The sequence below is a fragment of the Periophthalmus magnuspinnatus genome, chromosome 21 (assembly GCF_009829125.3).
Source record: "Periophthalmus magnuspinnatus isolate fPerMag1 chromosome 21, fPerMag1.2.pri, whole genome shotgun sequence".
In the NCBI taxonomy this organism is placed as follows: domain Eukaryota; kingdom Metazoa; phylum Chordata; class Actinopteri; order Gobiiformes; family Gobiidae; genus Periophthalmus; species Periophthalmus magnuspinnatus.
In genome coordinates, this window is record NC_047146.1 from 27,793,502 (window position 1) to 27,815,684 (window position 22,183).

At 43.4% G+C, this 22,183-nt stretch overlaps 1 protein-coding gene across 2 annotated transcripts in view; it reads left to right on the plus strand.

The window, feature by feature from the left end:
- pard3bb (par-3 family cell polarity regulator beta b) overlaps positions 1 to 22,183 on the plus strand; it is a 497,556-nt gene that overhangs the window by 185,567 nt on the left and 289,806 nt on the right. The gene's annotated exons all lie outside the window — the stretch shown is intronic.

The window sequence follows — 22,183 nt, forward strand, 5'->3', positions numbered from 1 at the left end:
CCGCAGGCTGTCTGTGCACAATGGGCTGGTACACAGGCTCCAGATGGAGAATGTTGTGGTCAGCTCTACCCAGGGGAGGCAGTGGGGATGAAGAATAAGCCCCCATGGCGTTGGCAAAAAATAAGTCCAATGTTTTATTGTCTCTTGTGGGGCAGGTGACATACTCTCGCTGTATGTAGGCAGGACAGGTGCAGGAGATGCATGATTGAAGTCTCCAGAGATCAGGAAGAGAGCCTGTGGGTGCTTTGTTTGGAGTGTGCTGGTACAGGAGTGCAGCGTGTCACAGGCTGTCTCAGCATTAGCAGAGGGAGGAACATACACAGCAATCACAATCACATGTGAGAACTCCCGGGGCAGATAGTATGGCCTCATGCTAACAGCCAGCAGCTCAATGTCTTTGTTACACAGCTGCATCTTCACTGTACAGTGTCCAGGTTTGCACCACTTCTCATTCACAAAGAGCCAAACCTCCTCCTTTCCTCTTGCCGCTCTCTGCCGTCCTGTCTGCGCGCAGGTGAAAGTTGTCCATAGCAACAGCTGAATCCGGGATTTGCGGGGTTAACCAGGACTCCGTGAAAAGCATGATGCTGCTGTCTCTGTATTCCCGCTGATATCGCGTGAGCGCCGCTAATTCGTCCATCTTGTTCGAAATAGACGGCACATTTCCCGCGATGACAGAGGGCAGCATAGGTCTGAAGCGTCTCTTCTTTTCCCGGAGTTTACGTCCCGCTCGTCTGCCCCTCCGCGTTCTCCGTAGCAGCTCCGCTGGGATGTCATGTCGATCCTGCGGGAGCACGACAGACCCGTGACCACAACAGCTGTTCTCTGGAGTAAACAATGGGTGGTCGTGGTCCCACGCACATGACGCCGATGAAATTGGCAAAATACAACAGAAAAAAAACTTAAACTAAACAGAAACACTGCGTTTCTGAAAAAAACACACTATTTACAAAAAGTGCCAAACAAACAAAGAGGGTAAAGAGTAAAAAGAGTAGGAAAAAGTTGGAAAATAGAGGAGCGCGATGCAAACCAGCTGCTGCTCTCGCCAGCGCCGGAAGTGTGTGTGTGTATATATATATATATATATATATATATATATATATATATATATATATACTTCCGGCGCTGGCGAGAGCAGTGTGTGTGTGTGTGTGTGTGTGAATGACTTAAATGACTCTTCATTTCTGCATAATCATTATCAGTATTTCAAGCAGTTTTATCCACAGCTCTCATTATGATCAGTTTATCAAACACATACCAGGTTGACACCCATACTATTTTCTACTTCTTTTACTTCTTCTTTCTTCTTCTATTATTATTGCTATTATTATTATTATTATTATTATTATTATTTTTATTAATACATAAAATATATAACTAAACACCAAAGTAACAATTCGGCTAAGTTGAATAGATGGTGATGGCCACAAGCCAGATTTGAAACACATCCCCTAGCAGTGTGCAGACTCTGACCAGGTCAGAGGGTTGCTCCGAAGGGGCGGATGGTGCACCTTCTCGGCTAGCTGCTTCCTCAGGGTCGGCAACAGCTGACGTTAAGAACTGTCTTTCACTGATCACCTAATTAACTTTTAGTATTATTATTATATATTATATTTATTATTATTACTATTATTATTGTGATTTATTATTATTATTATTAACAACAACAATAATAATAATAATAATAATGCTATTTTTTTCTTCCCATCTATATTCTCTATACCTTCCTTTCTAGAATAGAATGGAGTAGAATAGAATAGAATTAATTTATTGTCTCTATACAACACCATACACATGCACAGCAAGATTAAAAACAACCCTCCAATACAGACAGACATGGGATTCTCACTCACGAATGACTAGTACTAGCACTCTCCTCTCCCATCTTCACCTTACCCCTCTCCAAAATCACGGAAAAGTCTCACACACACACACACAACACAGGCTTGTCACATAAAATTGTAAATAGCTGTTACATTCATAAACCATGCTATGTCTTGGTATGTCTTGTATGTCTTGTATGTCTTATCACCACTTGTCACTATTGCATATGTATAGTCACTATCTATAGACAAACATGCACACACATACACACTCAGTTTCCATGCTTTTTGGGGACGTTACATTGACTTCAATTCATTTGCTGGAGGAGGTCCTAACCTTAATCATAGTGACTACTAGCCTAACCTTTACCTAAACCCTAACCTTAAAGGGCCTGTACCCATTTTTGTATAAGGTCAAAATAAGTGAGTGATGTACTGTCTGCATCTAATTATAAAGCATTTTAAATACTGCTGTAATCAACTAACTCAGTAGTCAAATAATTGTTATCTGGACTATAAACCTTGTTCAAAATAAACCATGCACTGAGGCTTGATGACACAGAAGGAGCTGTAGTTACTAAAAAAACAAAAAACAACAAAACAGGAAATGTGTAAATATTGTGTTTCTGATCGCAGTAAATAAATAAATAAAATAACATAAAAGCAAATAATAATAATAATAATAAAAACTATTGTTCTCTAAATATTAGTTAATATTAATATTAGACCCCAAATCCTATATTATATTATATTATTATGTTCTTATTGATACATTTTGTACATGTTTTTCATAGTGATATTCATGAGCCTTTCAAAATCCAAATAAAACAATCCAAATATTTGCTAGAGAAATCAATTAGCTAAATATAGTTAGCTGCAGCCCTATTTACAATTCATCGTTAGACCAAATAGTTACCTCTCGACTTCCGGTTATGGCGCGCCACTAGGCAGACGTACGAGTGGGCTCCGGAGTTAATTTTTTGAAAAAAACAATCAGACAACCTCCGTCAGTTAACTTACAGACCAATAAACGCTAGCTAAACACAAGAAACACTAAGATGCCTTCAAAAGCGAACCCTAAGACGCCCAAATCAAGAACAGCGGAGGAATCTTATAACACTGCCGAGTTCTGTACTGGTCGGGCTAGCCCCGAGGCCGCTGGAGCTAATGAGGATGCTAAAGGTACACGTGAAATCTTAGACGCTGTTCTCTCACTGAGGGGTGATCTCACAATAATGAAGGAGGATTTCACTTCACGATTTAACGGTATTATGAGTGCTGTTCACAATGTCCAGACCGAGATAAAGGCACTGGCAACTCGCATGACTAACGCCGAACAGAGAATAAGCTCTATCGAGGATGACCTGTCACGTGTGAAAACGCAAACTACTTCCACAACAAAAAGTGTGGAGGAGCTGATGCGTAAAGTGGATGACTTAGAAAACCGAGCACGTCGCTCAAATCTGCGTCTGGTGGGTTTGCCCGAGTCAAAAGAAGGAAGCGATATGTGTGCCTACCTGGAGAAGTGGATCCCAAATACACTTGGCGAACATAACTTCCCTCAACCACTGATTATTGAGAGGGCGCACCGGGTTGGCAGAATGGACCGTGGTGGAGCGTCATATGGGAACCGAGATTCTGCTGCGCGTCCCAGAGCAGTGGTAATGAAGTTTCTAAACTACGCTGACAGAGTCCGTGTGATGAAAGCAGCCAAGACCACGGGTGAAATACACGTCGATGGAGGGAAGGTGATGTTTTTTCCTGATCTGTCTGCGGATTTACTCAAGCGGAGGAAGGTTTTTGATCCCGTAAAGAAGGAGCTAGCGAATCTCAGCATTCGAGATTTGCGCTACGGAATAGTTCATCCTGCCACAATGCTTGTGACTGTCGGAGGAAGACGCCACACTTTTGTTGATGCCGCGGCAGCGGAGTTGTTCGTGCGGAGCCTGAGGGCGGAGATGAGCGGAGCAACACCTGACGCTGAATAGTTTGGTTGGACTAATATCTTCAGGTGACAATTTTGTTTTTAGTTTAGTTTCTTTATCTTCAATTGTTTGCCCTAAGTCTATAAGTCTATTTGCTAAATAATACCTTGAGATAGGCACTTTGGTTATAAGGTTACATACTATATCATGTTTGATTAAAGGGAAAATAACAAAAGAGGAGAATTCTCTCTCTTGGAGGTCTGTTCTGATTGTAATGCAATTCAAAGAAAAACTTTTAACTATGTATGGAGCTCTATCCCGATCATTATTGGCATGCTGTTCCTCAGATGTGTGGACCAGCCTGGCTCCATAGCCAGACTTTACCCATTGGGGGTCTTTTGGAAGAGTAAGCTAGGGAAGGGTAGTGTGTGTTCCATTTGGGGGAATGCACCTTGTTTTGTTTTGGTTTTAGGCACTGTTGTTTTGTGGTGGTTTATTTTTGGTACATCTTATTTTATTATTGTATATCATTGAGCACAATCAATATTTTAGTTTGCCAACATGTCTGAACTACAGTTCACATCTTGGAATGTGAGGGGTCTAAACAAACTTGTTAAGCTTAAACAGGTAATGAGTAGAATTCATGATTTAAAAACTAAGATAGTGTTTTTACAAGAGACACATTTGACATCGGATGATATAGTGAGGGTGAGAAGGAGATGGCCTGGTCAAGTTTTTTCAGCTTCTTTCAGTTCCCAATCACGTGGGGTGATCACTTTAATACATAACTCAGTGCCCTTTCACTTAATAAATGTGGACGCAGACCGGTTAGGGCGATATCTTATTATACAATGCAAAATTAACTCGACTCGGCTGAATCTAGTTAATTTATATGGTCCAAATTTTGATAACCCCTCCTTCTTCAGGAATTTGTTTTTATCCTTGTCTGATTTGCCTGGTGCCTTCATTATAGGTGGAGATTTTAATTGTACTCTCCAACCTGAAATTGATAGATCAACAGGGAGGGACACGTCACATGCTCAATCTCGGAAAGAGTTACTTCATTATATTAGAGAGTTTAATTTGATAGATATATGGAGAAAACATCATTCTAACCAATCCACCTTCTCCTGTTTCTCAGCCACTTGTCAGACTTTTTCTAGAATTGACTACTTTTTGGTCTCTGCTTCTCTTACATCCTCTATTACCAAAAGCTGGTATGATGGCATTATCATTTCAGACCATTCAACAATATCCTTTAGTCTAAAAATGCCAACACCGTATTCACTCACAAGATGGCGCCTTCAATCTTTTTGGCTGAAAGATCCAGAATTCATGGAATATATCGGTGTACAAATCACTGATTTCTTTATAAATAATACAGATCAGACTTCAGCTTCTATTCGTTGGGAAGCTTTTAAGGCGTTTTTAAGAGGTCACATGATTAGCTATACAAGCTCTAAACATAAATCCTGGAAGCGCGAAATGGAACAATTGGAAAATAAAATAAATCAAATTCAATCTATCCACTTTAATAATCCCTCTGAACAAACATATAAAGATCTCATTGAACTTAGAGCCAAATATAACATTCTTTCGGTTAACAAAGCTACTAAAAGCCTACTTAAACTGAAGCAGACCTACTACGAGCAGGGAGAAAAAGCTAGTAAGTTGTTAGCCTGGCGTATAAGACAAGCAGAGTCTGAGAGAACTATAAACACTATTGAGGCTAGCGATGGGGCTGAAACTAGTGATTTTAAAGAAATTAATGACACCTTTAAATTATTTTACGAAAATCTCTATGACTCTGATGTCCCTCGTTCTGCTCTACAAAATCAGAAAACCTTTTTAGATTCATTGAATATTACTCCTCTTGAAGAAAATTTTTTGGCCGATTTGGATCTTGAAATAACTACTAATGAACTTGCAGCAGCCACTGGGAGTATGAAGGGCTCAAAGGCACCAGGGCCTGATGGCATTCCCATTGAGATATATAAAACCTTTCCAAATTTACTGATGCAGCCTTTACTTGAAATGTATAGAGAATCTCTACTTAATGGATCCCTTCCACCCTCGCTGAATACAGCTGTGATTACATTATTATTAAAGCCAGGCAAGGCCCCCACTCTGTGTGGATCTTATAGACCAATATCCCTTCTTAACAATGACCTGAAAATCCTATGTAAAGCTCTAGCCAGGCGTCTAGATAAACTGTTACCTCAGGTGGTACATCCCGACCAGAATGGCTTTGTTCAGGGACGGCATGGCTTTCATAATATTAGACGGCTGCTTAACATCATATTTGAGAGTTCTGGCAGCAAGGATAATGCCATTTTATCACTGGATGCTGAAAAGGCCTTCGATAAGGTGGAGTGGCAGTTTCTGTTCGAAGTTCTTCAGAGATTTGGCATTAAAAAGTCATTTCTCTCTTGGATTAAATTACTTTATGCTGACCCTCAGGCTATGGTACTCACAAATGGACAGTTATCCACACCTTTTAAGTTGCATAGAGGTACAAGACAGGGTTGCCCCCTTTCCCCACTATTATTTACTTTGGCAATCGAGCCACTTGCAATGGCGATTCGCAATCACCCCATTTTAAAAGGTATTACAATAGGCGATAGGGAACATCGCATCGCCCTGTATGCAGATGATGTGATCTTGTTTTGCTCCAATTTGAAGCAAACCATACCTGTTCTAATAGATCTAACAACATATTTTGGCAACTTCGCAGGTTATAAAATTAATAGCTCAAAATGTGCAATATTATTTATGAACAAATTAGAACGAGTGAAGCCTCCACTTCATACTCCTTTTGAGGTCTGTGATCATAGTTTTACTTATCTTGGGGTTAAAATTGCACCAACCATTGAAGAAATTATTCCAAAAAATTATAATGACCTAACAGAAAGGGTTACTCAGTTGATAAATAGGTGGAACAATTTACCCATTTCAATGATTGGTCGAATAAATATATTAAAAATGTCAATTCTACCAAAATTTTTATATCTTTTTCAATCTATCCCTCTTGCTCCCCCCAAGTCTTTTTTTAAGAGTCTTAGGAATCTGTTCTCGAATTTTGTGTGGAACAATAAACGTCCTAGGCTTAGGCTTTCCCTTCTGTATTTACCATATGACAGAGGTGGCTTGAAATTACCAAACCTAGAGTGGTATTATTGGGCAGCTCAAATAAGAGCTGGCATGTTTTATTTTCAGGAAAATGCCCCACCGGCTTGGGTTTCAATTGAAACGCATTTGATTAATATCCCTCCAAACTTATATATGTACTCAGCGAACAAATCAAAATTACTTAAGAGCACTAGAAACCCTTTCCTTCGGAATACATTGTTGGTTTGGCACTCTTCTTTGGCATATTTGGAGGAAAGCACCAAAATCTCTCAATTCTCTCCCATCTTTGGGAATGATGAATTTGTTCCTGGTAGAGCAGACTCTGGGTTTAAAATCTGGGCGGTTCAGGGTATAAGTAAAATAGGAGACCTGTATGATGACAACAAGATGCTCATGTCTTTTGAAGAGTTAAAATCCAAATATAACATCCCCAAAAAACATTTCTTTAAATATTTACAACTTAGGAGTTTCATTTTTTCCAAACAAAAAAACAGCTTGTCGATCCCCCCTTTATCCACGCTTGAAGAATATACTTTAAAATTTTTAGATTCAAAAGGACAGATTTCATTGTTATACACGCTTTTTGTGAGTAAATCTAAAGAATCTTCTATGCGTTTCTGCAGAGCTTGGAAGGCAGATTTACAAGAGGACATAACAGATGAGGAATGGACAAAATCTTGTCAACTAGCTCAGACTCAGTCCTTAAATACAAACTCAAAGCTGTTGCAATATAAATGGATAAGTAGATGGTACATAACACCTGTTAAACTAAACCGATTTAATCCTAATATACCAGACACGTGCTTGAAATGTAAAGACCAAAAAGGTACCCTGTTTCACTGTATGTGGGAATGTCCTCTTATACTATCATTTTGGAGTAATGTTTTGAATATGGTCAGTAAAATTGTGGGTAAGGATGTCCCTATAAACCTTAATCCTAAAATGTGCCTGTTGAATATTTATCCAAATGATTTGCCTAAAAGTATTGTATCTCTGTTGAATATTTGTTTTCTAGAAGCCAAACGTTGTATAGCTACATCATGGAAATCAGATATTCCTTGCTCTGCTTCTCAGTGGTTGAAAGGAATGACTTTCTGTCTGGCATTGGAAAAGATAAGCTACTCTACAAAAAACAAACTTGACAAGTTTTGGGAAATATGGACAATATTCTATAATTTTTTGGTGAATAATAACATATCTGTTGACGGCTGGGTAAACGATACTGTTTAATTATTTTTGCAATATTATTATATTTAATTATATAAGTCTGTGGGTATATGTATGTATGTGGAGATGTGTACATGTATATAGGTGTAGGTATGTGTGTATATATGTATATGTATATATATATGTATGTATGTATGTATGTATGTATATTATGTATACATATTTATTACTATTATTGTCATTTAATTTCTATCTGCCTCTCTCTTCCACAGTGTCTTTTATTTATAATTTAGTATTAGTATCATTATTCTAACTACTAATACAACTTTTTCTGTTTCATACCACCCTTGTTATTACTGTTTATGTTCTTTGTCTAAGTGCCTTGTTTTTTGTTTTTGTTTTTTTGGTTTTTTGGTTTTTGTTCAAATGGAAATGGAAAATCTTAATAAACACATGTTTAAAAAAAAAAAAAAATAGTTACCTCTCATATTTTGTACTTATTAATACATTTAGCTTGTGTCTTTCATACTGCTTTCATCACTCATTGAAAGCAGGTGTTGGTTTGTCATCTGTGGGGCTCAAAGGGTATCATGTCTCTTTTTCACTTCTCGATCTGCTGTTTATTGAAGCTTTATCGGCCTTTTCATCTTATCTGTGCTCAGTCCCTGCTCTGGTTTAAAGCGCTTACATCCTCACACTTGTCAGATCTAAGGGTCAGGAGACTGGGGAGAAAAGCAGCTGTTGTCAAAGCAAGATGTGACTTCTGCTACCTTTTCTTTATCAATTACTGTGAGAACATTGATTGCATGTAATCCAAGCCTAATTACATTGTCAGTTCATGTGAACATCCATCTGGGAGAATGTGTTTCAGTTTTATAAATAAACTACTACTATGAATATGACTACTACCAATGCTACTATCACTTCTACTACTACTACTACGACTAATACTACGACTACAGCCCACCCCCCTATAATTTAAGAAAATCAAGCTAAATAATATTGGTGTAACACAAATGGCTACTTGATTTTTAAGGTGCACAGTGCTACTTTTCTGGTAGAGTCCGCTATCATCTTGTCTCGATGGAGATAATATTGCTTTGACTATAGAATTTAACTACATGAGTTTAAACTTGGCTGTCTCCATGGCAAGCCAAGGCTAAGTCAACTTTGTGGCGATGCGCACCCGCTCACAGAATAGATGTTTTTACTAGGCCTGTTACAATAAATGTTGAAGTGCCATATATTGCTGAAATAAATATAGACAATAACCAATAATATTAAAGCCAAAACATAAAGCAGAATTATTCATAAAAAAGTATTCTTAATGTACAGTATTGTAAAAAGCAAAACAAAAAAAACAAAACAAAAAACAAAACACTAACTGCAACAAATAAATAAATAACATAATGCATTACTTACATAGTTTGTATCTACAGTGAATCATAGAGGGTCATAAGTCAACCCTCTACAGCTCAAATCTCATCATAGTACAAAAAAATAACCCAAATAATACCAGTACTGCAAGGAAAATGTACCCACAATAAATATTAACCCTCATAAAGTATTATTCCATCTGTCATGTCTTGGAACAATAAGTCGATGTAGTATTTATCATGACAGGCCTAGTTTTTACAAGGTATTTAAGCCAAAAACACTAGTAGTAATAAAAATATTTAAATGAGTCACTACCCATTTCTTGCACTGATTTAGAATTGCATTAAACATTTGGAGCACTATTAGACAGTCATGTATTTCATAACTGCTTTGCTCATTTTTGCACACACTCCTAACAGTGAAGGACCCTAAATGTAACGCCCCAGGGTCACACAAGGACTGAGAGCCAAAACACAATTACTGTCCCACAGCAGGTTGCGACTCTGCCATTATTTTCACATAATGTAGTTAGTTTACAGAAGCTGGGCATCTCAGTCCTGACCCCAGGCATCTCACTCCTGACCTCATGTCCCACAGTGACAGTTTCTGACTCCTGTAGCCTCTTCGCATGAACCCTCAGCCACAACATCTGCCGTTATTTTCCTGTTCTCTACATAGAAGATGGTATATATATTTTTATTGCAATTACACAACATGTCATTCACTAAACCAAGACACCATCAACTATCTCGTAGCCGTAGTTAAAATTCAGCATATACTAAATGAAACTAATTCCTCAAAAATAATGTAATAATAATGTCAAGAATATGGTGGGATCAAGATTAGCAAAGACACTTCAATGTCTCTACACCTTAAACATTATTGTACTGTAATAGTGTGATAGAAAAACAAAATCTTACAGACTGACAAAATCATAATGTACGATGTCAGCAATTATTAAGTTAACAAAATTTTGTTCTTTCTTCTCCAATATATCGACTGACTGGTTGTACATTAGGCCTTCACCTAATTTTATATATATATATATATTTACATCCAAGGCTTTTCTTTATAATGATAATTAGTGTGATAAATTGGTCTCCTAGGTAACCTCCCAATGATTATTAATATTAAAGGACGTAGGCAAAAGACTGTAGTGGCCTGTGGCCATGGGTCTATCTCCATTTTCATAAAGTAACTCAGCCCTCCATTAAGTTGCTGTGTCCCTGCATGGGAGAACTGACCTATCGTCCTTATGTGTCATTACACCATTATAGCTCCCATAGCATTTAAAGCATTTCTGTAGTATTGTAAATTAATCCTTGGAAAGCCGTATCCACAGCATGAGGCTCACCACACACATCTGTAGCTCAGACAGATGCACAAAGACATGCAGGTTCTCAGCGTGGTAGTCCAATAACAATAAACTGTTTTGCATGACTTTGGAGCTTTACAGCAATCACAGAATTCATGTTTTGTCTTTTTGTGAAAGACACATATAACTGAACCCATTGGCTACTACTACTGCTAAACTAACTAAACATCTCTCACTCTCTTCTTTAGTCCTTTAGGCACTGCCCAGTTTAACAGCTTTATTTGAAATCCATGCTTACACGTTACTTTTCTGTTACAATGGAAAAGCTGCTGTGGGAAAACAATAATGAAATAAAACTGCATTGCAAAGTACAAGTAATCAGTTATAATTGTACCCACAAAATTAATCAAAAATATGCATTGGAAATTACCAGAAGAGGGTCAAATTATTTCAAGCTGAAAACCAGTGATTATGGCTTTTGAAAATAGTGAAATTTTGCAGACATAACTTAATCTGTAAAACCCAGTGCAGTCCGATTCATGGTAATTATTTGCAGGGTTAGCTTGCGCTTTTCCACTGCTGTTTTTGAAGTTGTTCAGAAGGTCATGGAGGCTCCTGGATTCTCCTATCAGGTATGGACAGTCTCTGAGAGAGGAGGGGGAATGCAGTTTTGTGCCGAGTAAAGAGTTTGTGTTGGATTAGCTCCTGTTAAACCTACAATCCCTACAGACAAACAGCATCTAAACTGCACTCTGCTGACCTGCCCAGACTGGTATGCACAAAATATACACAAACTGTACATACAAATACACAGGAAGAGATTACAGTGTGCAAGCATAGACTCCATTACTGATTGCTTTATCATTGTTTAATTTAGATGTACTTCCTGGAATGCAGTTTAAATAGAAGTTAGGGCTGAACGGTTCGGGAAAAATTTCTAATTGCAATTTCTTTTTTTTTTTTTTGTCAAGCATTGTGATTGTGATTAGATTTGCTAAGAATCTGTTCAAAGTTTACATTTTTAAACGCCTCCAGAAGAATTGACAGAAAGACGGAACTAATACAAGAATCAGATTTCAGAACATGTTTGTACAGATCTAAACTACAGGGTTAGCATTTTTTATGAAGAATAAGACAGGGTATTTTATTGTTTGTGGAGGAAATTATGGTACTTTAAAACATTTTATGATTTACAAATGACATCCATGGAAATTGAGATTTCAGTTCGATTTCAATTAATCTTGCAGCTTTAATAGAAGTTACAGCATATAGAATAATGCTGTTTTCATTGTGGTACTTCTTGTGATATGTTTTTGGCAATTTTTTATTTTGTTTATTTTTAATTTTACAAAACACAAGACTCCAAACTAGGGCTGCAATGATGAATCAAAAATAATTATAACACACTTTTTTCAATCTAGAAACAGGTTAAAAATACTGAGTAGTGGTCTACTAAAATTATTGTTAGTAGTTAGTACACCAAACAATTTGATTGAATTGAATACTTGTTGGGTTTATAGTTCTGTTTGTTGTAAATAGTTTTTCTTGTAACACATTATGGTACGGGTGAAGCAACTTCACACGGGTGAAGTTTTTGTCATGAGTATATCAATTACGTTTTTGTTCATACTTTAATCTAACTAAACTTATATACTTTCACTTCTGCATTTGTGTTGACAATACCGTACATCTCTGTTCCTTCACCATCCATCCATCCATCCATCCATTTTCTTCCGCTTATCCGGGGCCGGGTCGCGGGGGCAGCAGTCTAAGCAGGGACTCCCAGACTTCCCTCACCCCGGACACGTCCTCCAGCTCCTCTGGTGAGACCCCAAGGCGTTCCCAGGCCAGCCGAGAGACATAGTCCCTCCAACGTGTCCTGGGTCTTCCCCGGGGCCTCCTCTCGGTGGGACATGCCCAGAATACCTCCCTAGGGAGGCGTCCAGGAGGCATCCTGAGCAGATGCCCGAGCCACCTCAGCTGGTTCCTCTCAACGTGTAGGAGCAGCGGCTCTACTCCGAGCTCCTCCCGTGTGACAGAGCTCCTCACCCTATCCCTAAGGGTGCGCCCGGCCACTCTGCGGAGGAAGCCCATTTCAGCCGCTTGTATCCGCGATCTTGTCCTTTCGGTCATTACCCAGAGCTCATGACCATAAGTGAGGGTAGGAACGTAGATTGACCGGTAAATCGAGAGCTTCGCCTTCCGGCTCAGCTCCTTCTTTACCACAACGGACCGATACAGCGACCGCATCACTGCAGACGCTGCACCGATCCGCCTGTCAATCTCCCGCTCCATCCTTCCCTCACTCGTGAACAAGACCCCGAGATACTTGAACTCCCCCACTTGGGGCAGAGACTCACCACCCACCCGGAGAGAGCAAACCACCTTTTTCCGGTCGAGAACCATGGCCTCGGATTTGGAGGAGCTGATTCTCATCCCAGCCGCTTCACACTCGGCTGCAAACCGCCCCAGTGCCTGCTGCAGGTCCTGGCTCGAAGAAGCCATCAGGACAACATCATCTGCAAACAGCAGAGATGAAATCCTGTGGTTCCCAAACCAGGCCCCCTCCGGCCCCTGGCTGCGCCTAGAAATTCTGTCCATAAATATAATGAACAGAACCGGTGACAAAGGGCAGCCCTGGCGGAGTCCAACATGCACCGGGAACAGGTCTGACTTACTGCCGGCAATGCGAACACAGCTCCTGCTCCGGTCATACAGGGACCGGACAGCCCTTAGCAAAGAGCCCCGGACCCCATACTCCCAGAGCACCCCCCAACACTGCTCCTCCTGAATCCGAGGTTCGACTATCGGTCAGATTCTCCTCTCCAGTACCCTGGAATAGACCTTACCGGGAAGGCTGAGGAGTGTGATTCCCCTGTAATTGGAACACACCCTCCGGTCCCCCTTCTTATACAGAGGGACCACCACCCCGGCCTGCCATTCCACAGGTACTGTCCCCGACCGCCACGCGATGTTGCAGAGACGTGTCAGCCAAGACAGCCCCACAACATCCAGAGACTTGAGGTACTCAGGACGGATCTCGTCCACCCCCGGAGCCTTGCCACCGAGGAGCTTGCCAACCACCCCAGTGACTTCAGCCAGGGTGATGGACGAGTCCGCCTCTGGGTCCCCAGTTTCTGCTTTCTCCTCGGAAGACGTGACAGTGGGATTGAGGAGATCCTCAAAGTATTCCTTCCACCGCCCGACAACATCCCCAGTTGAGGTCAGCAGCTCTCCACCCACACTGTAAACAGTGTTGGTGAAGCACTGCTTCCCCCTCCTGAGGCGTCGGACGGTTTGCCAGAATCTCTTTGAGGCCGTCCGATAGTCCTCCTCCATGGCCTCCCTGAACTCCTCCCAACCCCGAGTTTTTGCCTCTGTGACTGCCCGAGCCGCGGCACGTTTGGCCTGCCAGTACTCATCAGCTGCCTCAGGAGTCCCACGAGTCAACAAGGCTCGATAGGACTCCTTCTTCAGCTTGACGGCATCCCTTACTTCCGGTGTCCACCACCGGGTTCGGGGATTGCCGCCGCGACAAGCACCACAGACCTTACGACCACAGCTACGAGCAGCCGCATCGACAATAGAGGTGGAGAACATGGCCCACTCGGAGTCCATGTCTCCAACCTCCCCCGGGATCAGGGAGAAGCTCTCCCGGAGGTGGGAGTTGAAGACCCCCCTGACGGAGGGCTCCGCCAGACGTTCCCAGCAGACCCTCACAATGCGCTTGGGCCTGCCAGGTCTGTCCGGCTTCCTCCTCCGTCAGCGGATCCAACTCACCACCAGGTGGTGATCAGTTGACAGCTCAGCCCCTCACTTCACCCGAGTGTCCAAGACACGCGGTCGGAGGTCAGATGACACGACAACGAAGTTGATCATCGACCTCCGACCTAGAGTGTCCTGGTGCCATGTGCACCGATGGACACCCTTGTGCTCGAACATGGTGTTTGTTATGGACAAGCTGTGACTAGCACAGAAGTCCAATAACAAAACACCGCTCGGGTTCAGATCGGGCCCCTCCAAGTGTCACTGTCGTTACCCACATGGGTGTCCCCCAGGAGAACAACGGAGTCCCCGGTTGGTGCACTGTCTAGTACCCCTCCCAGGGACTCCAAGAAGGCCGGGTACTCTGCACTGCTGTTTGGCCCGTAGGCCGACAAAACAGTGAGAGACATGTCCCCGACCCGAAGGCGCAGGGACGCGACCCTCTCGTTCACCGGAGTGAACCTTAACACGCAGCGGCTGAGCTGTGGGGCAATGAGCAAGCCCACACCAGCTCGCCGCCGCTCCCCGCGGGCAACGCCAGAGAAATGGAGAGTCCAACCCCTCTCAAGAAGTTGGGTTCCAGAGCCCAAGCTGTGCGTGGAGGTGAGGCCGACTATATCTAGCCGGTAACGCTCAACCTCCCACACAAGCTCAGGCTCCTTCCCCCCCAGTGAGGTGACATTCCATGTCCCCAGAGCTAGTCTCCATGTCCGGAGATCCGGTCATCGAGGTCCCCGCCTTCGACTGCCGCCCGGATCTCTCTGCACCCGCCCCGCATGGCTCCTCCCGCAGGTGGTGGGTCCACGGGAGGACGGCCCCACGTCGTTCCTTCAGGCTGGGCCCGACCGGGCCCCATGGGGAAAGGCCCGGCCACCAGGCGCGCGCTGCCGAGCACCCACCCCAGGCCTGGCTCCAGGGTGGGGCCCCGGTAACGCCAGTCCGGGCGACGTAACTGGCCTTGTTCTTTTTCTCTTCATGGGGGGCTTCTGAACCGCTCTTAGTCAGACCCGTCTCCCAGGACCTGTTTGCCATGGGTGACCCTACCAGGGGCATGAAGCCCCCGACAACATAGCTCCCAGGATCATTCGGGTGCTCAAACCCCTCCACCACGTTAAGGTGGCGGTTCGGGGAGGGGTGTTCCTTCACCATTTCTCAAATAGTCACATAGTCAGTCTCTTTGTGTGGCATCATGGTGTCACAACAATAACTTGGTCTAAACATCAGGAAGATCAAGGAGATTATTGCACATTTCTGCAAAAATTGACTTAACAACCACCACCTCTTTTGACACTGAGGTGATAGAGGAGGACCAACTTCAAATTCCTGGTGACAGTGTCCCAGATGTGTGAGAGTGAATAAGCTCCCTTGTCCCGGTCTCCCTGTTGAAATCAGCTGACCGGACACATCACAACAACAACACATGACCACTCTAAGGAAGACCACTAGTGAGCAGTTGAAACTGCCAGGTATTAAAACAAACCAAACCTTGGTCTGGAAAAATAATCTCTTATTTTTATCTATTAACGGAAGACCAGATGAACCTCTTTGGACATCACAACATTATTTAGGCTAATATTGTTTAACACAGATGGGGACAGCTAAACTTGTTATTGTTTAAAGTAAGATTGAGGTCGTAATACAACAAAGTTTAGGGTCTAATCAATAAAAGAGATGATCAGGTCCGACATTTTTTACATTTAACTTTTAGATATTTTATGGCAAAGTACAATGCAATCAATAGGGAAATCTGTCTCTTGCCCCCCCATCTGGTAGTATGACATCATCACTAGAATCTGGAAACAACCAATAACTACATCCACCAATACAGTAACATTTAACTGGAGTTTATATTGTTACCTAATGACATAAAATACTCACGTGACATAAACACACACTTATCTGACTGTATGTCCTGTGATGCCCTTTATGCTGCTGCTAAGACTCTTACTGTTTCTGTGCTGCCCTGATGTCATTATTGTGCTAATGTTTACTCTGGGGTTATTTATGGGGTTGTTGGATGGGCTCTTGCACCTTTGGTATTGCACTTTATATCAAAACTATACTATATATGCTCTAAACCTAATTTTGCTGCTTTGTATGACAATGGCAATAAAATTTTGAATCTGCTCCCTCTTTTCGCTCTATACCTCCTGCTACCACATACTCTGCCCCTTTTCAATTACCTCGTGGAAATGTGCAGATTATTTTATTGATATTGCTGATCTGAAAGAAAGGAGAAAGGATTGGGAAAATAAAAGCATAGGGTCCAAATGGTGTTCTTTTTTTTCTTCCTTTTTTGTTCGTGAAAATAGACAGCGACGGCAATTTTTCACTGAGCGAAATTTAGCTTGAAAAATGTTCCTCATGGTGGTTTGTCTCAAATGGAAAAGCTTTTAGTTGAGTCTGACCTATTTCCTTACCCTTGGTTCACCTTCGTTTATCACATTCACACCTTAAAAACTTCTAGGCCTGAAACATTAATCAAACGTAAATATAAATTAAGGTTAAGAAACAAACTGCTTTTATAATCTACACTCACTGTTTATGATATGAAAGGTGAACTTTGGAATGTCTGTCACCTGCTTGTCTCATTGAGGTGTTATGGCTTTGCACAGAAGGTTCCACAGTATGGCATTAAATGTATAGATCTTGCATTTATTCAAATGTAGGTGTTTTTGTTCAAAAATTACTTGAAAAACATTCATTCTTGGGGGGCGGGCTTGCCTTTTCATAGATTTGACTTATAAATTGGCCTAGTGGCGTCACCTGACTGTGTACATGGATATTGACTTGCAACATCTCTATGGAGAGAGATGGCAGAGTTTACACTGAAAAGTTACATAGTGCATCTTTAAGTCTATATTTCCTTTACTTTAAGTTTACTTTAACACTTTATAAATAATTGTTTCAAAAAATTTACTGCATTTTCCGGACTATACATCGCTCCGGAGTACAAGTCACACCAACAAAAAAATGCGTAATATGAAGAAAAAAATATACATAAGTCGCTCTGGACTAGTAGTCACATTTTTGGAGAAATGTATTTTACAAAACCCGAGACCAAGAACAGTCATTTTATCTTTAAAGGCAACTTATAATAATGACAATAAAATAAAGAACAACAGGCTGAATAGCAGTACAGCATGCTAACATAACACATAGATGACAAATTGAATACATGTCTGGTATGTTAAGGTAAGATATTAACAGTTAAGCAGATAACTAACGTAACTAACGTAACATATGCTGAATTGTCCATAAACACGAGAGACATGAAAGTTCTTTTAACTGATGGTTACTGTTTACTTACATCTTCATCACAGTTCATACCGTAGAAATAGCAAACACATAAAATATAACATAAGCTCTGGCTCATATTACATAGACAGACAAAATTGCATATGAACGCATGGAAGATATACTTACCACTTTGGCCTGCTAGTAAACAAACCGGTGAACCGAAAACCTAATATTTTAGTTTTCAATTGTTTCTTAAATAGTGCTCTGTCGAGTAAGACTTTGCATTAGCGTAAGAAAAAGGCTGCACCGGAAGACAGGAAGTAGTTTTTCGCGACTTTAAACTAGGCTTATGATAAACTAAGATTTACAAAAAATAACACCTTTATTATATTATATTATATTATATTATATTATATTATATTATATTATATTATATTATATTATATTATATTATATTATATTATATTATATTATATTATATTATATTATATTATATTATATTATATTATATTATATTAATTATATTATATTATATTATATTATATTATATTATATTATATTATATATTATAAATGAAGGGGAAATAACTAAGTATTAATTAAATGTATATCATTATCCTCACGTGGACCCACCACCTGCGGGAGGAGCCATGAGGGCCGTGTGCAGACAGATCTGGGCGGCAGTCGAAGGCGGGGACCTCAACGACCGGATCTCCGGACATGGAGACTAGCTCTGGGGACATGGAATGTCACCTCGCTGGGGGGGAAGGAGCCTGAGCTTGTGCGGGGGGTTGAGCGTTACCGGCTAGATATAGTCGGCCTCACCTCCACGCACAGCTTGGGCTCTGGAACCCAACTCCTTGAGAGGGGTTGGACTCTCCATTTCTCTGGCGTTACCCGCGGGGAGTGGCGGCGAGCTGGTGTGGGCTTGCTCATTGTCCCCCAGCTCAGCCGCCACATGTTGGAGTTCACCCCAGTGAACGAGAGGGTCACGTCCCTGCGCCTTCGGGTCGGGGACAGGTCTCTCACTGTTGTGTCGGCCTACGGGCCAAACAGCAGTGCGGAGTACCCAGCCTTCTTGAAGTCCCTGGAAGGGGTACTAGATAGTGCACCAACCGGGGACTCCGTTGTTCTCCTGGGGGACTTCAATGCCCACGTGGGTAATGACAGTGACACTTGGAGGGGCGTGATTGGGAGGAATGGCCTCCCTGATCTGAACCTGAGTGGTGTTTTGTTATTGGACTTCTGTACTCGTCACAGTTTGTCCATAACAAACACCATGTTCGAGCACAAGGGTGTCTATTGGTGCACGTGGCACCAGGACACTCTAGGTCGGAGGTCAATGATCAACTTTGTTGTTGTGTCATCTGATCTCCGACCGCATGTCTTGGACACTCGGGTGAAGAGAGGGGCTGAGCTGTCAACTGATCACCACCTGGTGGTGAGTTGGATCCGCTGGTGGAGGAGGAAGCCGGACAGACCTGGCAGGCCCAAGCGCATCGTGAGGGTCTGCTGGGAACGTCTGGCTGAGCCCTCTGTCAGAGGGGTCTTCAACTCACACCTCTGGGAGAGCTTCTCCCTGATCCCGGGGGAGGCTGGGGACATGGACTCTGAGTGGGCCATGTTTTCCACCTCTATTGTCGATGCGGCTGCTCGTAGTTGTGGTCGTAAGGTCTGTGGTGCTTGTCGTGGCGGCAATCCCCGAACCCTGTGGTGGACACCGGAAGTAAGGGATGCCGTCAAGCTGAAGAAGGAGTCCTATCGAGCCGTGTTGGCTCGTGGGACTCCTGAGGCAGCTGATAAGTACCGGCGGGCCAAGCGTGCCGCAGCTCGGGCAGTCACAGAGGCAAAAACTCGGGGTTGGGAGTAGTTCGGGAAGGCCATGGAGGAGCACTGTGGTTTTCGTCCTGGTCGCGGAACACCTGACCAGCTCTATACTCTCCATCGGGTCCTCGAGGGTTCATGGGAGTTTGCCCTACCAGTCCACATGTGTTTTGTGAATTTGGAGAATGTATTCGACCGTGTCCCTCGTGGTGTCCTTTGGGGAGTGTATGGGGTCCAGGGCTCTTTGCTAAGGGCTGTCCGGTCCCTGTATGACCAGAGCAGGAGCTGTGTTCGCAGTAGGTCAGACCTGTTCCCAGTGCATGTTGGACTCCGCCAGGGCTGCCCTTTTTCACCGGTTCTGTTCATTATATTTATGGACAGAATTTCTAGGTGCAGCCAGGGGCTGGAGGGGCCCTGGTTTGGGAACCAAAGGATTTCATCTCTGCTGTTTGCAGATTATGTTGTCCTGATGGCTTCTTTGAGCCAGGACCTGCAGCAGGCACTGGGGCGGTTTGCAGCCGAGTGTGAAGCTGCTGGGATGAGAATCAGTTCCTCCAATTCCCAGGCCATGGTTCTCGACCGGAAAAAGGTGGTTTGCCCTCTCCAGGTGGGTGGTGAGTCTCTGCCTCAAGAGGAGTTCAAGTATCTCAAGATCTTGTGCACGAGTGAGGAACGGATGGAGAGTGAGATTGACAGGCAGATCGGTGCAGCTTCTGCAGTGATGTGGTCGCTGTATCGGTCTGTTGTGGTAAAGAAGGAGCTGACTTGCAAGACAAAGCTCTCGATTTACCGGTCAATCTACGTTCCTACCCTCACCTATGGTCATGAGCTCTGGGTAATGACCGAAAGGACCAGGTCGCGGATACAAGCGGCTGAAATGGGCTTCCTCTGTAGGGTGACCGGGCGCACCCTTAGGGATAGGGTGAGGAGCTCGGTCACACGGGAGGAGCTCGGAGTAGAGCCGCTGCTCCTACACGTCAAATCAGAATCAGAAGACTTTTATTGCCATAGTCTGTGAACACAGTTCACAAACTAGGAACTTGCTTCGGTGAAAAAGTGCCACATAAACACACTCAATAAATACAAATACAAATAAGGGCATGCACAGAGTTAAAAAGATATGCTTAAAAAATCAAATGAAATACTTAAAGGGAGAAAATATATACAACAGCAGCATCACAACAACAGTGCAAAGTGGCTTATTAAAGTGACCGGCATTATAAAGTGTCCAGTTTAGGGCAGATATTATAAAGTGTTCATGAGACAAACAGCAGAGGGGAAGAAACTGTTCTTATGGCGAGAGGTTCTGGTCCCAATGGACCGTAGCCTCCTGCCAGAGGGTAGTGGCTCAAATAGTCCATGTCCAGGGTGAGAAGTGTCAGCTGCTATATGGCCTTCTCGCCCCCGAGTCCTGGAGACGTACAGGTCCTGTATAGATGGAAGGCTGCAGCCAATCACCTTCTCAGCAGAGCGCACAATGCGCTGCAGTCTCTGTCTGTCCCTGGCAGTGGCCCCAGCGAACCACACAGTGATGGAGGAGGTGAGGATGGACTCAATGATGGAAGTGTAAAACTGCACCATCATCTGGACTGGCAGCTTGAGTTTCCTCAGCTGCCACAGGTGGAACATCCTCTGCTGGGCTTTCTTGATGAGGGAGCTGATGGTCGGCTCCCACTTGAGATCCTGGGTGATGCAGGTGCCCAGGAAGCGGAAAGAGTCCACAGTGGTGATGGGGGAGTCCGTCAGGGTGAGGGGAGGCAGGGGGGCTGTGACTTTCCTGAAGTCCACAATCATCTCCACTGTCTTCTGGGCGTTGAGCTCCAGGTTGTTGTTGCTGCACCAGGACACCAGCCGGTCCACCTCCCTCCTGTAGGCAGACTCATCGCCGTCCGAGATGAGTCCGATGAGGGTGGTGTCATCCGCAAACTTAACCAGTTTGACGGAGTCGTGGTTGGAGGTGCAGCAGTTGGTGTACAGGGAGAAGAGCAGGGGAGAAAGTACACAGCCCTGTGGGCAACCTGTGCTGGTAGTCCGAGTGTCCGAGACATTCTTCCCCAGCCGCACGCGCTGTCTCCTGTCCGTTAGGAAGTCAGTGATCCACCTGCAGGTGGAGTCAGGCACTTTGAGCTGAGCGAGCTTGTCCTGGAGCAGAGCAGGGAGGATGGTGTTGAATGCAGAGCTGAAGTCCACAAACAAGATCCTGGCGTAGGTTCCCGGGGAGTCCAGATGCTGGAGGATGAAGTGAAGGGCCAGGTTAATGGCTTCGTCCACAGACCGATTGGCTCTGTAGGCAAACTGCAGAGGGTCCAGGAGGGGGGAGGTGAGGGACTTGAGGTGGTGGAGGACGAGGCGCTCAAATGACTTCATGACTACAGACGTCAGCGCCACAGGTCTGTAGTCATTAAGTCCAGTGATCCTGGGCTTCTTGGGGACGGGGACAATGGTGGACAGCTTGAAGCAGGCTGGGACATGACATGACTCCAGGGAGGTGTTAAAAATGTCCGTGAAGACAGGAGCCAGTTCCACCACACAGTGTCTAAGGGTAGAAGGAGAGACACCGTCTGGGCCCGCTGCCTTACGGGGATTATGCTTCCTGAAAAGCTTAGTCACGTCCTGCTC